The sequence below is a fragment of the Watersipora subatra genome, chromosome 8, assembly GCF_963576615.1.
Source record: "Watersipora subatra chromosome 8, tzWatSuba1.1, whole genome shotgun sequence".
Classification (NCBI taxonomy): Eukaryota; Metazoa; Bryozoa; class Gymnolaemata; order Cheilostomatida; family Watersiporidae; genus Watersipora; species Watersipora subatra.
Window position 1 is genome coordinate 28,075,338 of NC_088715.1, and position 12,815 is coordinate 28,088,152.

Consider the following 12,815-nt stretch of genomic DNA (forward strand, 5'->3'; position numbering starts at 1 on the left):
TTTAATATATATATTAACTAGAAATTCCACTGTAATACAGCCCACGACCAAAGAGATGGCCAGAGATATTGGCAAAAAAATAAAGGGTACTAATGGTTGAGAAATGCAATATTAGCAATCAAATGGCTCTGCAATGCAATAGGATAACTGCAAAGGTAGCTGTAATGTACTGGGTTGGGTGTTATTATATACAACAATAAGCAATAATGAATGGAAAATATGTTTATATTTTCCCCCTGCTACAGGAGAAATGCAATATTGGCCAATATTAGAAGTAAAATGCACTGATATTCTTAGAATAATCAATTTTATTAATATAGTAATAATAGAAAACCAATACACAATTTTGTTTACATTTCAAAACGTCATAGGTAGCAATATCGAGAAGTTGTGGTATTTATATAGGTTTTTAGAAAATTTATTTAAAAAGTGTTTGGTCATGACAAACAACAACAATGAAAGGAAAATATTACACGTTTATATCTCTCCCTTGCAATAGGAGAAATGCAATGTTGGCCAATATTATAAGTAAAATGCACTGATAATATTAAAACAACCAATATTGTTAATATAGTAATACAGCAATAATAGAAAACCTATGAGCGTTCATGCGTCTCGAAGATTTCTGCAAACTGCAGCAAAATAGAAGCTGTTATAAAAGTGTTATAAAGCTGTAGGCCTAATTTACTGTAATGTATGTAATTCAACAACAATAAAAAAATATGTTTATTATAACTCTGAAATGCAAAATTAGAAGTAAAATGGCAAGCTACTGTGTACTATACACAGTTTGAAAGTTTGTTGCGTTGAATGTAGAATGGTTTTGATAAGCGATCTTTAACAGGAAGCGGGTAGGAGCATTCACGCGTATAAAAATGTAGCAAAATAAAAATGTTCTCGTCATGAAGGGGCGTTGTAGTTCGGCCTTAGCTTGTACATAAGTTGTAAAGAATTTCGGCTAACGTTTCAAATAATGAAACCTTCGGTGATTGGACAAAAAACACAGGCTGATAAACTGTGTACCACAATTTCGCACCTGTAAATCGGTCTACGCCTCAAACGGTCTACGTTTATTACAGAAACCTTCGAATAAATTCGAATACAAGTAAAAAAGGCCATAGACTGATGAAATGAGCACGGTTTTCTCGTGAAATGCGCACTGCTAAATAGTTCTACAATCGGTCGCACGGCTTTATTGGCGTTTCAATTTTCGATCTTAACTTTTATTAAACCGAGCTTTTCAAGCTTTTTGTGGCAATTTTCGTTCAAATAAATCTGTCTATTTGTGTATAATCCTATCAGATAGGTAAGTTTTAAAATAATACCGACGGTTTACAAAGATTTGGTAACATATTTAAAAAGGTTTAAATGTGTTTTGTATCGTTATTATACTTTGACGACTTTACATTCCGATGCTTGAATTTTTTGATGAAATTTCTTGACGAGGGTTTGTCTCATTGTTGATGAATAATTTTCGTAAGTTGTGTGCACATGCATTTATCATAAAAACTCCCACACTTCCGCTCCGCTCGTATGTTCGTGGGATTATTTACCATTCTCAAGATGGTCAACCCGTGCAACGATTGATTTCCAGTTGTAGCTTTTCAACTGTTTTTTGTAATTTTTGTGTGTTATGCTTTTATTAAATTTATGAACTATTTAGTGTCTGTTCTGATGATGTCTCAATCGTAATAAAATAGCAAAATTTTACTGATTTACATAGTGACCATCGATAGGAAATAATTAATTTCCATAAAATTGCTTTCTGAAAAGCAATTATGAAAATTAATTATTTTCATTGCTTTCCAGAAAGCAATCAATTGCTTTCTGGAAAGCAATTTACCTGCGCTAAATACCTCTTAGTGTGTTTTCACCTTGAAGTGCTTATATATGAACTGTCATCTGCTGTCAAAATGTCGAACCGTCAAAATGTCATCTGCTTCTGTGCAACAAACTAGGGAGGTTAAACTGTAACAGATGATAATTACTTTTACTTTCACTTTTACTTCTGACTTACTTTCACTTTCACTTCTAACTTTTACTTTCACTTTGTACACTTGCTAGTCCCGTACGCTGTGAGAGTTCTTCACGAGCAATGACTATTTGCATGATTGATAGTCATTGCACCATTTGCCTTATCATATGAAGTGATGAGGCAACAGATTGGTGTTGTCGTATCATGCTTGCTTTTGATTTGATGGACCAGGATCAATTCTTGTGCTAGGTAATGTCTTTGCTAACGTTCTTAGCGTAGTTTTGGATATGGATGGAAAAACACTGCTTTTATTATAGTAAAGACGAGCGGAATGTCCGGCATTACATGGGTATCAAAAATCAGCTTATAAGCAGTGATAGCAATGCCACACTTATAAACTCAGCTTATAACAATGTCACTTGCGAGTAGCCCGGCACATTGCTAATGGCTAATTTAGATAAGCTAGTTATGGCTCCCTCTAATACCTAAAATGATGTTGCGCAGTCATGGAGAGCGGTAGCGTAATTTTATCCACATAGCAACGTATAACACATAATGAATCTATTTAATCTCACGTGGCGCAATTGTTCAGCATATCGTCCCGAAACGAGAAGTTCTGAGAGCAAATCTACTGCGATACGGATTCTTCTGCAAAAAGATTTTAATAGCTATAGCTGGACATACTGAAAGACAGACACACAAAATTTATATATATATACATGTATATATATATATATATACATGTATATATATATATATACATGTATATATATACATGTATATATATATATATATATATATATATATATATATATATATATATATATATATATATATATATATATATATACATATATATTGTAGAATTGTAGAATCGAAGGTGTAAACTTTGGATGTGTTGAAAAATATGTCAGTATGTTACTGTATGGACATACTAATTTTTCAATGGGCTATAAATCCATCTAATAATTTATAAAACTCTGATCTAGTAAACTCGCTTGTAACTGTCATGCCACGCCAGGTCACATCACACCGAAAAAATATCGGTGTTATGTCAAAAATGTGGCTTGATACGGGTCTCTGTCGCATGGCATACATGTCGGAAGACCAATACTTTATCAGCTGTGTCAATCCAACCACCGTTCAAATTTGCAGAATTATAATGTAGCTTACGAAAGTAATGTACATGATAAACCTTTGTTTCCTTGATTTCTGTTTTACTGTTTTGAGATGATCAAAATCAATAACCCTTCATTTCATTATTAGTAGTTTTCAAAACGTTTTGCTTGTAGTAAAATTTATTCTTACACACTTTGAAGTGCCAGCATCATCTAATGTTGAAGTCAATCAAAACTTTGGTTTTAAGCAAAACCGTCTTATAAAGGCTAACTTCATTTTTAACTCATTTTTAAAAAAAAACTTACACAGAGTTTTAGTAGATTTCATTAGAAAGCATCGGTAATTTTCTATTATTTGCGATTATTTTTGGTGTTTAAGGTAATATGACTGCCAGGATGTTTTAAAATTAAAATCAATCAATGTTGAAAGGTTCAGATCAAGCGAAAGCGTGATTATTACATGTATAGTTGCAAAGAGACCAAAATAATACATGATATACATGTAACGCTGCTACTTGAATGCAATAGTCAAAATTAACTATAGCAATGATAGAAACTAGTGATGTCCTTTTGCTCTTTTTTTCTTAGCGTTTTAGCCGCAATCTCGTTTTATTAATTTTAATCTTGAAACAATTTTGGCAGTCAGATCACATCAAGCATCTAAAACAATCGCAAGTGATAAAAAACTGATACTTTCTGATTAAATGTAATAAATAAAGTTTAAGTTGATCTTTGACCAGTAAAAATTATTTGAACTCATTTACATATATCTATGGTCTTGTTATTAGATTCATCCGGAAAAGTTCACGGCTTCACTTGGAAACATCCACACGCTGGGAAACATAAACAACCCTGTCGCTCCTGTAAACTACCCATTCCAATCTTACGCAATGAATACCATAGCAGTAAATATAAATTTTGTGTTTTCATCACCAGAAGGTAGTCCAGAGGCAGCCGAATCTCTGAAGGAACTGTCAGCCAACTTGAATACAGATCCCGACTCACAGCCAGACGCAATTTGTAGCAATCTAGCCACTGATTTATTACAGGTAGGATTACATGACAAGCCTGAATTGTATCATCTAAAGTATCAAGATTTGCTGTTTGCGCAGCTGCAATACGAAAAAACAAGTGCTGCGAGATCTACTATTGAGGATTCCCCAAATGTTGCTGCAGGTCTTCACTATCTTACACAAGTTAAGTCATATTATAAGGCGCAAAAAGATGATGTCCGAATTGAGCAAATTGAAAAAACTCTCCGTGAGTTCGAAGCTCAATTCTTCAATGTGCAACCAAAAACACCAGGAATAAATCCTCCAACAGCTATATATCCAACACCGCCAGATGATCCTTTGGCAACAACCACTAATGATGATGTAGATATTACAGATGGTGCTGGAAATGTTATTAAACCAAATTTTGTTTTTCGTTCATCTTACGGAAAAGATGATTTTGTCCTTTTTTTGGTGCCAGACTTTATTCCATCAGTACCTGAAGGCTCTGATAATGATGATGATGATGATAAAGGCGGTAGTGATAAACCCTCAACATCAACACCCAAAAGAGGAAATCATAACCGAGGAAATAGAGGTAATCAAAGAACTACAGGATTTAACAGAGGAGCTACAGGTGGTGGTGGACCAGGAAGAGGCCAGTGGGGAGGGCAGGGCGGATATTATAGAGGAGGCATTGGAGCAAACTTTGGTAGTAATTTGGGTGGAAACTTCAGAAGAGGCCAGAGTCCAAACTTGAGAAGAGGCTATGGTCCGAACCCTTGGGGAGGCCATGGTGGAAACGTTAGAGGAGGCTATAGTGCAAACCCTAGTGGAAGCTACGGTGGAAACATTGGGGAAGGCTATGGTCCAAACACTAGTGGAGGTTATGGTGGAAATGTTGGAGAAGGCTATGGTCCAAACCCTAGTGGAGGCTACGGTGGAAACGTTGAAGGAGGCTTTAGTGCAAACCCTAGTGGAAGCTACGGTGGAAACATTGGAGAAGGCTATGGTCCAAACCCTAGTGGAAGCTACGGTGGAAACATTAGAGAAGGCTATGGTCCAAACCCTAGTGGAGGCACGAGTGAAAACTTAGGAGCAGGCTATGGTGTAAACCCTGGTGGAGCATATGGTGGAGCTTCTAGTGCAGGTCAAAGTAGCAGCTATGTTGAAGCTTATGGGGGAAACCAGGGTGGAATTGATTATGGAGGCCAAAGTAGCTCTTATATTGGGCCTTTTAGTGTAGGCCAGAGTGGAAGCTACAGTGAATCCCAAGGTGGAAGCCATGAAACAGGCCAAAGTAGCAGCTATGGTGGGGCTGGTAGGAGCAAACAAGGTGAAAACTATTATGGGGGTCCGAGCCGAGGCAATGGTGGTGCTGGAGGCTGTAATGCAAACAACAACAATAATGAAATGCTAGCGACGGCAGCCTTTGGCGGAAAGCTTGGTACAGAAAATGTTTCTTTTGAAACTAGGAGTTATGAAAAATCTATGGAACAAAGGCATGACAAGTTAGGAAATTGTGGAAGATATGATCCTGAAAGATCTTCAAGAAGAACAGTTTATGGTGGAGGCAGAATAGGTATAAAGCAATACAGCCCTGGTGAAAAAGAAGCTTTACAGAACAATGACTACAGTGAAAGCCTCACTGCGAGATTTGGTACAATATGTGGGAACAGCACTAAGATCAAAGATTATGGTGGAAGTGCCTATTTTTCAAAGAAGGTTTGCGGTGGTGGAACTTATGGCCTAGGAACAACAAGACAAGGAAAATGTAATACCGGTTTTCAGAGTTATTCTTCGGAGAGCTATCACTCGAACAATTCAAGAATAGAAGATCTAACAAACAGTGATACCGGGAATCCAATGGATTATGGTGACAGGAATTCTAAGGGAAGAAGCTTGACCAGAAAAGTTTATGGTGGGGGAATAAGAGGTTTAAGCAGTGACAGAGTGGGTGTTCAGGAATATGGTTTAAAGCGTTATGACAAAAGTCGCTGCAATAGCAAAACTTTAAAGGTTTATGGCGGAGGCCTTTATAACAGAGCAAGTTTAGGGGCTAAAAGAAGAACTGTTTCAGTAGGAGCAGAAATGCGCAAGAACCAGTATCAACAGCCAGCAGTGAGATACCGAGGACTTTCAAGCATCGAGCCAAAAATGAATTAGTATTGACAGTTGCAAAACCTGTTGAACTGAACTGAACCTTTTTGAATGTCAAAATAATAAATGTGATATAAGAAAATTAAGCAGCCCTGCAAAATCCTTATTAGCTAAATAATGGTAGATTATATAATTTTAGTTAACAAAGCTTAAAATCGTGCGTTGTTGGAATGTAAAGTTTTTATTTATTTTTGTCAGAGATTAGACATGAGCCACAGTTCATCCGGTAATTACTTTGGATGTGTTGGTGGTGGCTTTAAACAGGTTTTGGATCATTCAAAAGATTTTTGTGGCTGGCTTAGCGAAGCACTCGTTAAAGTTAGGTTGTAGGTTTTTTAATGGAGGGCTTCATAGAAGTATCTAGTAGAGCCTTAAATAGAAGTTATAATGAAAAAATAAATTATAGATAAAGAAAAAGTAGCTGCTTCTGAAAGTTGAAAAACAAATGAAACAGATGGCGGTTAAAAAAGAATCTCACAAGGAGTAAAAAGAATTTTGTAACAAATTATGGAATAAAACAAGAAAACGTTTGAAGGCTAATTTAAGTTTTTGCCTTGTAATAAATAATAAGCATTAAGTGATGGATGTGACACAAGTAGCATGGTGAAATTGGTCACAATTATCTGATAAAAGAGAGGTTACGCGATCTTATGAGCGAGTGGCCCTACAATCTGATAAGAGTGTGGTTCCACAATCTGGTCAGAGAGGGGCCTCACGACCTGATGAAAGCGTGATCACATGATCTGTTGAGAAAGTGGTATCTGATGAAAGAGTGGTTCCACAATCTGTTGGGAGAATGATCACATGATCTGATGAGAGAGTGGTTCCACAATCTGATGAGAGAGTGGTCACATGATCAATATATTAGAATTAATTGCTCGACCCTACTGCTAAATATCGTAAAAGCAGCTGATGCATGCGATAATGGTTTAGCGCAAATGGTTGTTTATTCGCATCTGTTCAAATTTCTTTATTTGGGTAAGCCATTAAATGAACAAAACAAGTTGTTCATATGGCAATGTGCATGTGCAGCAATTTTACTTTCTTGTTAGTGTTCAAAGTGTGAGAGCCCATAAGATTGTGACACTAGATATGTTGAATGAGACGTAGAAGTGTGAATGTGTCCGAGTGCTACACCCATGTTTTTATGAAGGTGGGGCTAGCTTTGTACTCTCTCATTGAAAGATTTCTGAATCGGAAAAACTAAGACAATGAATAAACGTCACCAAAATTTACAATTCGCCAAAGCAACACTAAAAAAGGCTATTACCAATAGAATCTTTGACTGTAATTCTTATACTCAGATTCCTACACAGCTAATGGAAAACGAAAACCTGTTAGGAACTGCTATGTTAGCTAAACCTGAAATACCACTGGCATGTTTCACGCACATCTAAAAAATGTCTTTGGTTTTAACACCATTCACAAACTCATTTTAAGTCTAAAACTATTTATGAAGTGACCAGCTAAAAAAAACATTTGCAGAATAATCAAGTTTGTGACGCATTATTTCACGTGGCACCATATGGGTTTAAATCAACTACAATATAAAAAGGATACTATTGTGCAAGAAGTGGTGTAAAGAATGATCCTACAACGTTAATAATCTGTTCCAAAAACCTTTATATTATAAGGCCTTTATGCTATAACAGGTTGGTTAAATGATTCCTCATATGAATATAAGTTTCAAAAGCATACCTTAGCTACTTTTGGTTTTACTGATTTCTCTTTAGCTATAGAAGTAAGTATGAACGTGAGAAAAATAAAGTTTCCACTTCATACAAACATAGCATGTACATATTTTGATCATGATGACCTGAAGTACATGTAGTTTTCAACAAGTGGCTGACTTTATTCCAGTAGACTGACAACTCCAAACATTATATTATAGACAGTTAATATATTCATTTACACAAATATTTTTAGTTTAGTCACATTTTAGACAGCCGGTACACATAAAGTAGACACTCCTACACATTTTAGACAGTTGGTAACATACAGTAGACACTCCTACACATTGTAGACAGTTGGTAACATACAGTAGACACTCCTACACATTTTAGACAGTTGGTAACATACAGTAGACACTCCTACACACTGCAGACAACTGGTACACACACAGTAGACACTCCTACACATTGCAGACAACTAGTACACATACAGTAGACACTCCTACACATTGTAGACAACTGGTACACATAAAGTAGACACTCCTACACATTGTAGACAACTAGTACACATACAGTAGACACTCCTACACATTGTAGACAACTGGTACATATACAGTAGACACTCCTACACATCTTAGACAGCTGGTACACATACAGTAGACACTCCTACACATTGTAGACAACTGGTACACATAAAGTAGACACTCCTACACATTTTAGACAGTTGGTACACATAAAGTAGACACTCCTACACATTTTAGACAGTTGGTAACATACAGTAGACACTCCTACACATTGTAGACAGTTGGTAACATACAGTAGACACCCCTACACATTTTAGACAGTTGGTAACATACAGTAGACACTCCTACACACTGCAGACAACTGGTACACACACAGTAGACACTCCTACACATTGCAGACAACTGGTACACATACAGTAGACACTCCTACACATTGTAGACAACTGGTACACATACAGTAGACACTCCTACACATTGTAGACAACTGGTACACATACAGTAGACACTCCTACACATTGTAGACAACTGGTACACATACAGTAGACACTCCTACACATTGTAGACAACTGGTACACATACAGTAGACACTCCTACACATTGTAGACAACTGGTACATATACAGTAGACACTCCTACACATTGTAGACAACTGGTACATATACAGTAGACACTCCTACACATTGTAGACAACTGGTACACATACAGTAGACACTCCTACACATTGTAGACAACTGGTACATATACAGTAGACACTCCTACACATTGTAGACAACTAGTACACATACAGTAGACACTCCTACACATTGTAGACAACTGGTACATATACAGTAGACACTCCTACACATTGTAGACAACTGGTACACATACAGTAGACACTCCTACACATTGTAGACAACTAGTACACATACAGTAGACACTCCTACACATTGTAGACAACTGGTACATATACAGTAGACACTCCTACACATTGTAGACAACTGGTACACATACAGTAGACACTCCTACACATTGTAGACAACTGGTACATATACAGTAGACACTCCTACACATTGTAGACAACTGGTAAACATACAGTAAACACTTCTACAACATAAATAATTCGTTCCAAAAATGTTTGTTATATGAATTTTATGTTACACAAAGCGTAAAATACATCTAAATTGTCTGATCCATTCTAAGCTTTTCTCAAACTCACCCCTTTGTCTCTTCAAAAGGAGGAAAAACTATACCTGGCTTTTTAATTTAACTACTGTACAGTAACTGCGGTGTTATTGGTTTGTATTGACAAGTTTCATTATTTTACATCTCTAGTTTCATCCCTTTCACTAGTTTAGGGTTCACAAATATGATAATTTTATGTCAAGCCAAAGAGAGCACACACTTTCAATGTCAATTTAAATGAAATGTTTTGCCTTTATGTAAGACATCCAGGTTTATGCTGCAAATAAAAAAAGAAAAATATTGTCACTTTTATATATTTAAATATTGTATTTAATATATTATCTCACGACCACATACGAGCGAAGCGATTGTATGGGAGCTTTATGATGAATGCATGTGCGCACACAACTCCCGAAAGATTATCTGTCAACAGCTGTGACCAATCCCTTATACCGAAACCACATCAAAAAATTTAACCATTTTTGTGTATAGTTGTTTAAGTTTAATAATGATACAAAACACATATAAACCTATTTAATTATGTTACCAAGTCTTTGAAAAGTTACCGCAATATCCTAAAACTTACCCATCTGATCGGATTATACATAACTAGACAGAATAATTTGGCCTAAAATCGCCATTACAACGTGACAAGCATTTTTTAATCAAAATTGAGACCGGCAAAGGAAACGCCGATAAGGCCGTATGACCGAGAGTAGAACCATTAAGTCATGCGCATTTCACGAGAAACATGTGCACATTTCACCAGTCTGTGGCATTGTCCAATTGCCGAAGGTTTCTGTAATTAACGTAGAAGTACAGAAAAGTAATCGTTTCTTTTTCTTTGCCGATTCTACCGGACTCTTACTTTTTGGACACTTCTAATGAGTACTTTGGTATTCCAACTGATGTCCAAAGCAGTGAAAGTAAAGGAAATTACGATGATATTTTTTTAACGATTCTTATAAGATTATTACAATATTTAATTGTAAGAATAATTATTCGATTTTATGAGATTATTATAATATTTAGTTATAAGAATAAACATTCGAATTTACAAGAACGAAGCACATGGTGACAATGCAATATGTTACTGTTATTATTTTTCTAAAGATTCTGTTGACGATACTGCGGCTGTGCCCAATATCATGGTACTGCCAAGCCGTTTTTAATATTTGCAAAATTAAGTAATAGGCCTCTTAAAGGCTTATTACTTAATTTTGCAGATATTAAAAACTTATTACATTTTCTTATAGATATACATCTATTTCTATGACAACCAGCTAAAATCTGTTTAGATTTTTAAATTCAGCATAATCTTTTAGATACAAATACAGAAGTCTAGATAAATATCACAACTTCTTGATGTTTGTTGCTATGACCAATGATATACACCCCCAGCCTGTGACTATTACACAGCAGCTTGCCATTTTACTTCTAATATTGCATTTCTCCTATTGCAGGGGACAGATATAAACATATAATATTTTCCTTTCATTATTGCTGTTTGTTGTACATAATAACACCCAGTACATTACAGCTACCATTGCAGTTATCTTATTGCACTGCAGTGCCATTTGACTGCTAATATTGCATTTCTCAACCGGCAGTACCTTTTCTTTTTCCATTATCACTTTGGCCGTAGGTTGTATGACAGGGGAATTTATAGTCTTTAATATATTTATATTTAATGTTTACACTTTTTTAACACGGTAAGGTCTATGCTACAAAAAAATTCTGTATCTTTAAAATGAAACAAAGGAACCATATATTCATCTGGCCAAAACGAGAGTGAGAGGTTCGAATAAAATGTTGCTTTCAATGAGACTCCAACTCATGACATTCAGCTTGGTAGACTGACAATCTAACACCTGCACCAATCATTTACCTTCCACAATGTTAGAATGATTACGCACATACCTATTCTCTTTTACTTAGACAGCCAGGTCAGGTTTATGCTGCAAATAAAAAAAAAATATTGTCATTCTAAAATAAAGTAAAACAAAAATAAATAATTTCTATAATAAAAGTGGTGTGTTTGGGCAAAGCCAGGGCTAGAGGTTAGAATAAAAGGGTGGTTTCAACGAGACTAAAACTCTTGACATTTAGTTTGGTAGGTTAACATTCTGACATCTGCACCAATCGACCTAGTTCTACAAATCTATTTATTACCGGTACAACTGACAATCTCTAACGGCACACTAGACTTCCCCGGTACTAGTATACATGTATATAATAGAAGTACCTCTTTATAGGAATCTTCTGGTACTCTACACAGCAATCCTTAACCAGTAATGTCAGTCACCCGGTCACAAGCCAGCCTATGCACTGTTTATATGACCCGTATGATGCGCTGCTTCTATGACCCGTATGATGCATTGCTTCTATGACCCGTATGATGCGCTGTTTCTATGACCTGTATGATGCGCTGTTTCTATGACCTGTATGATGCGCTGTTTCTATGACCCGTATGATGCGCTGTTTCTATGACCCGTATGATGCGCTGTTTCTATGACCCGTATGATGCGCTGTTTCTATGACCCGTATGATGCGCTGTTTCTATGACCCGTATGATGCGCTGTTTCTATGACCCGTATGATGCACTGTTTCTATGACCCGTATGATGCACTGTTTCTATGGCCCGTATGATGCAATGTTTCTATGACCCGTATGATGCGCTGTTTCTATGACCCATATGGTGCACTGTTTCTATGGCCGTATGATGCACTGTTTCTATGACCCATATGATGCACTGTTTCATCCGCATCATGGACATGGCAAGATTTGCAAGTCCAGCGTGTTTTGTTATTCACAAATTTTTATCAAATATTTCATGATTTCAAAAGATGGAAATGGCACTTGCGAATGATGCGCAAGAAAATGCCATGCAAGCTAATCCATTTTGATCGTTTTTCACACTTCATTCGTTCTTCTTTCAATTACAGCAGGTTTGACTATAGACGTAAAATTTTTTATCTTTTTTAACAAAGTGCCAGCATTAATCCGCATCATGCGAATGTCCATTGAAACACTTAATGCACGGTAACTCAATGTGCGCACAACTCCAAATCCACTTCATGCTCGTCATGGAAACATCAAGTATTGCTATGTTTCATAGTGTATGTATATGGGACTTGTTATTGGGCTTTGGAGGTGGGTCATTCAAATTTTGGGATTTTAAAATTTCTCACAGTGTGTTCTGGAATATTTTTAGGA